The sequence below is a fragment of the Micromys minutus genome, assembly GCF_963924665.1.
Source record: "Micromys minutus genome assembly, chromosome: 13".
In the NCBI taxonomy this organism is placed as follows: Eukaryota; Metazoa; Chordata; class Mammalia; order Rodentia; family Muridae; genus Micromys; species Micromys minutus.
The window spans coordinates 27,309,434-27,315,433 of record NC_137982.1 but is presented as its reverse complement, the minus strand read 5'-3'; positions in this window follow the sequence as shown (position 1 = coordinate 27,315,433).

The following is a 6,000-nucleotide window of genomic DNA, read 5'->3' as shown; positions in this document are numbered from 1 at the left end:
CTCTCTCTCTCTCTATTTCTTTGTTACATAATTATATGGTGCTCAGTGACTTCTCTATTGACACAACTCTATAGTATCTTACTTTGTTATCTAATACCTTTTCCTACCAATGGTTCTTCGGGCAGTGACTTTGAATTTAGGTGATCTACAGATACTGCATGTCTTAGTTAGGGTTTTATTGCTGTGAACAGACACCATGACCAAGGCAAGTCTTAAAAATAACACTTGATTGAGGCTGGCTTAGAGGTTCAGAGGTACAGTCCATTATCAAGTCAAGAACATGTCAGCATGCAGGCAGGCATGGTGCAGGAGGAGATGAGAGTTCTACATCCAAAGGAAGCCAGGAACAGACTAAGCATCCTCAGGCAGCTAGGAGGAGTGTCTCCAAGCCCACCCCCAGAGTGACACACTTCTTCCAACAAAGCCACACCTTCTAATAGTGCCACTCCCTGGGCCAAGCATATGCAAACCATCACACTACAGTTTAGCAGAATTCCTCAAAGAACTCCCTGCCTGGAGCTGCTCCCATGTCTGTGAATTTAGCTCTTGTGTAGAGCTTGGTCCTTTCACTGTTAGAGTTGTATGCCAGATGCCCTTGGTACTTTGGCTGGACTTGAAGTCTCCAGTGGGATAAGCTACATTTTCCATTGCAAATGTTAGTGGGAAAATCTTGGAAAAGCAACTTTTAGGCAACAACTTGTGGATATAATGAGCAATAAGAGGATAAATGAGAAATTCACCGTACATATGGTTCTGTGCAAACCTTATATTTAGGCCTTGATTTGTGCGGAGACTCTTAATATGATCACTGTAGTGTGTGTGTGTGTGTGTGTGTGTGTGTGTGTATGAGTGTGTGTGTGTGAGTGTGTGTGTATATGAGTGTGTGTGTATGTGTGTGTGTTCATGTGTATGAGTGTGTGTGAGTGTGTTGTATATGAGTGTGTGCGTATGAGTGTGTGTGTGTGTGTGTGTGTGTGTGTGTGTGTGTGTGTGTGTGCATGTGTGTACATGTACCTGTGTGAAAACAAAAGGTCAACATTGGGTATTTGCCACCATTGCTCCACTTTTTTTTTTTCAGATTCATTAAAAAGACCTTTTTATTACCTGCAAAATGGATTTTGTCGTTAATGCATGCAATTCTTTTATTGTTGCTGAAAAACATTTTTTTCATACAATATATTATGATCACAATTTCCCCTCTTCTAACTCCTCCCAAGATGGCAGTCACTTAGCCGGGAGGACAGACACAGACAACAAGATGTGAGCACTCTCAGCTTTTTATGTGAGGGTTGACCCTCAGGTGCAGGACCTCATGTGTGTTTCTCAGGTACTTTACTGACACACAACTACCACATTTTTTATAGACAAGAACATATATATATAAATGTATAACACAGTGTATTACAGTGTATATGTGTATAGATATGTGTATCATAGTGTATCACAGTTTGAGTATAGACTTGCATATGATAGTGTATTATAGTGTGTGTGTGTTTAGACATGTGTATTATAGTATATCATAGTGTGGGTACAGACATGTGTATCATAGTTATCATAGTATGTATGTGTGTATGTGTATAGTGTATCATAGTGTGTGTGTATGTATGTGTGTGTGTGTGTGTGTGTGTGTGTGTGTGCAGCCCTGTATGTGAGTGTGCTAATGAAGAAGAGTATAAGCTATTTGGAGTCTCAGAACCATTTTTGCTATAGAGCATCAAGTTACTTTCACACACAAGACAATTTGTAAAAGAAGAAATTAAACCTAGAGAAATACTTTTAATTGACAAAACCAAATTAGTGCCAAAATGAATATGAATTTTAGATATTTATCTCAAAACTGACATTTAGTAAATAGAATATATAGATGATAATAAAATGTCTACTTCCCCCTCCCCCACCCCACCAGGATTACCCTTTATAAGTGAAGCTTTAAACTGTGTACATAGAATCATTTAAGTAGGTACAGATTCTAAATGATGCAAGCCTCCAAAATGTGACAATTAACTTCATGTGTTACCCACATGGAGTTCAGAAATATCTAGAAATCTGGTAATACACTTTCTCTGGATGTATCTGTCAAGGTGTTTCTTGAACCTATATGCTAAAAGCTGCTTTCCCCATTGGGGTCAGGCACTCCCAGACTGGTGAGGACATTCAGATTGCAAAGTGTGCTGTTTCTTGGTTTTGATAAATTTATGCACATAACACATACATTCATAGGTACATCTCATCAATACTATCAATATTTCTATTGAGATGTAATTAAAGAATAGTTATAGGTAAAACTCATGAAACTGTATGTAGCATAACACTCATTTATATTTTAACCTTTAGAAAAGAATTATTTCTATTTATGTGTATGCATGAGTGTCTTCACTGCACCACTGTCCCAGACCTTCACACAACTGGAGCCAGGAAGGAAGTACCATCCAGGCCTCGGGACCCAGCACACAGGCAGTGATACTGCCGGAATGAATACAAAGACCTTATCCATCGAAGTTCATAGTTCTGAGAAAGTTCCTAAATGTACTGACCTTGCCTTGGGGCTTCTGTCCTCCTGCTTCTGGCTGACTATTCTTACTAATTGAGGTGTGTCAACTCAGGATATGGTTCTTGTGCTTAAAAGCTCACCCTGAGAAAGGCTCAAGACAGTACTTGGGTCCCAAACACCCAGTGTAACCACCAGCCAGCTAATTAAAACCTTCTACTGGCTGAAGACATGTCTGCGTGGTCTTCTCTGATGGATGCTTCACAACAACACATCTATGCCTGGTTTCCCCAGAGGCTAGAAGAGGATAGTATATCCCCAATAGCTGGAATTGTAGGTGACTGTGAGCCTCAGTGTGGGTGCTGGGAACTAAATTCAAGTCCTCTGCAGGAACAACAGTACATTTAAACTCCGAGCTGCCAGACCTGACTTATGGCTTTAAAAGTAAGAAAATCGGAGTAGCTGTCTTTTCATTAAGATACAATTTAAGTGGAGTGTCAACTGTGGTAGTGTTAAGTGTCAAGGTGATAGAATTTCGAGACACTTGTGAGGTTTAAAAACGCTATGCCTATTCACTATATATGGCACTGTTCCTTGGTTGAGATCTTGTATTTCAGAATGAAAAACAAGGAGAAGAAAGAAGAAGAAAGAAAAAGAGGAAAAGGAGGAAGAGGAAGAGGAGGAGGAAGAAAAAGAAGAAGGAAGAAGAGAAGGAGAAGGAGGAGAAGAAGGGGAAGGAGAAGAGAGCAGTAGGAGGCATTCCTCATCTCTGCCTCTCTGTACAGATGCTATGTGAACAGCTGCTTCCTGTCCCTGCAGCCACACCTTCCCTGCCTGCTGACAGGTTTTCCTGGGTTTCTCTATATTCCCTGGAACTGTAAGTCAAAATAAACCCTTTCTCTCTGAGGTTGTTTTCTTCTGTGTATTTTTTTCAAAGCAACAGGAAACTAAGGCAATCGATAAGTTATTAAGTCAAGGAAACCCTGTATGGTCGTGATACTTTCCTCACTCTCAGTTGCCATGCCAGCAAACGTCCAATGAAAAGGGCAACAGTATCTGAAGTGTTCTCAAGAGGCTGATGGTGGAGAAGGACAGAGACTGGATGGAGATGAGAGGGTTCCCAGAGAAGAGACCGAGACACTTGTGTGATTATGCAAATGGGTAACAAAGTAATCCTTGCTTAATTAGCATAAGTTGCAGACTGAGTAAATTACCCATTCAGTGTAAATGAGCGGCTGTGTAACTAGTTTGTGTGACATTCAGTTACTTTGCGCACGTTTGATTCCATTTTATTTTTAGCTAAGAATAGAATAAAATGCATCATGTGCAGTACTTTTAACCTAGTCTTCGGGGAAACAACTCAGAAGTGACAATAAAATGGTAAAATAAAAGATAAAAAATAATCTCACTTATTTAAGAGTTTGATTACCTAAATGAGTCACCGGCCTCTGAAATATTTTTTATTTCAATAAAATTCTCTGGATTTCAACAAAATTCTCTTAAATAAATTCAAATTTGTATACATATTAGATGGATTCAATGTCACTGTATTTTCAATCTCACTGTATTTGGACCATGACTAATTGGGAAACTGTTTCTTATTTTATTAAACTCCTAATGTTACTTTAATACTTACAAGATATTTTTGTTTACCAAAAATCTAATATCTATTATAAATTCTACCTTCTTTCCAGACAATGGTAAGATGTTAGAAATATTTAACACATCTCATTTCTCCCTTTTAATAGACAATTGTTCAGAATCTCCTCAGATGTTAAAAATAAAAAGCAATTAGTATCATTGCCTACAGAGTGAACACCCGTAGATTTGATTGTTTTGATTTTATTCCTTTCATTATATTCAATACCTCTGCTTTTCTCCTCAGACAGGACCCTGGTGAGCTGTGCAAGTGACCAGTTCTCTTAGTTTTTGCTTGTCTGAAATGTTATTTTTCCTTCATTACTGAAGAAATCTTTCACTGCATACAGATAATTACTTTGCTCATCCACACCCAAAGGTAACTTTAAGTTACCAAACCACATTTCCTGGTTGTCTTTGCTTCTGATAGAAGTTTGCTCTTGGGTCATAGTGACCTAGTCATATGTCCTATAACATTTGGTTTTAGCTTTTTTTTCTTTTGAGATTATAATATAATTACATCATTTCTCCCTTTCCTTTCCTTTCCTTTCTGGTTTCAAAAATAAAAACTAAAAATTAAAAAGACATAAAAGCTTAGAGAATAAAGAAATAGATGAAACTCTAAAGGAATTAATAAAATGTTGCAAAAACCACAAACATAATTTAAGAATACATTGTAATTTTATTTACAATATGTCTTGTGTTTTCAGCTAAATATTACAAGTTTTTTTAAATTAAAGAGTTTTATGGAGTAAAACTTTTATTGTAAGCTAAGATTAATTTTTCATCTTCATGTGGATCTGTGACTGAGAACAATACCAAAGGACAGAGACAGGAAGAGCATCTGTGGTTATGAGGGATGGAACAGAGTCACAGAAAAACTTGCAGGAACAGAAAGGCTATAAAATCTTAGCTTTCCCCTGCTCTGCAGAACCATGCATTTGTGAGCCTATACATTCTGAGCTGGCCCATTCTTAGGGCCCTCACGATCCCCAGTACGTCAATGCTTGGACCTGCACACTGTCACCCCACTCCCAGCCTCTGCTTTCACTTTTCCAAATTTACTTCACCTTGAATTTCTTCACAGATTTCTGGCTGATAAGGTCCAGCAATTGGGGACAGGGTTGTGGCAGTTGGGGACAATGGGTTTTATACGTTTAAGCTCATAATCTCAACAGCAGCAATCAATTAGAACTGATCAAGACTCAAAACCTATGAAAGCTGGGACAGAGGGAGCATAGCTGAAAGTAACACAGAAAAGATGTGCAATAAAGTTACAGAAGAAAAGTTTCCAAATTGAAGGGAAGATATGGGCATCCAATGAAAAGAGACATTCAGAATCCCAGAACCGGGGCTGGAGAAATGGCTCAGCAGTTAAGAGCACTGACTGCTCTTCCAGAGGTCCTGAGTTCAATTCCCCGAAACCACATGGTGGCTCACAACCATCTGTAGTGGAATTTGATGCTCTCTTCTGGTGTGTCTGAAGATGACTCCAGCCACAGTGTACTCATCTACATTAAATAAATATTAAAAATAAAAGAAGAAGAACCTCAGAAGGCTAAACAAGAAAGAAGACTCTCTAGGACACATTGCATAAATACTCAGACTATATAGTAAAGAACATTAAACACTGAAAGAACAAAACACCAGCTTGTAAGGAGATTTTATCAGCGCACACCCCAAAGTGCAGGGAAAGGCAGAACAGTGCATTTCAGGCCTTGAAAAACAACTTCCCAGCTAAAGTTCCCTACAAAGTGAAGTTATTAAAAATCAATGGAGAAATAAAAACCTCCCAAACACAAACTGAAGCAACTCGCAATGATTGCTCCAAAACAGGGAAGGGAACCAGTAAGCTAGCAAACCCCTGAGATGGT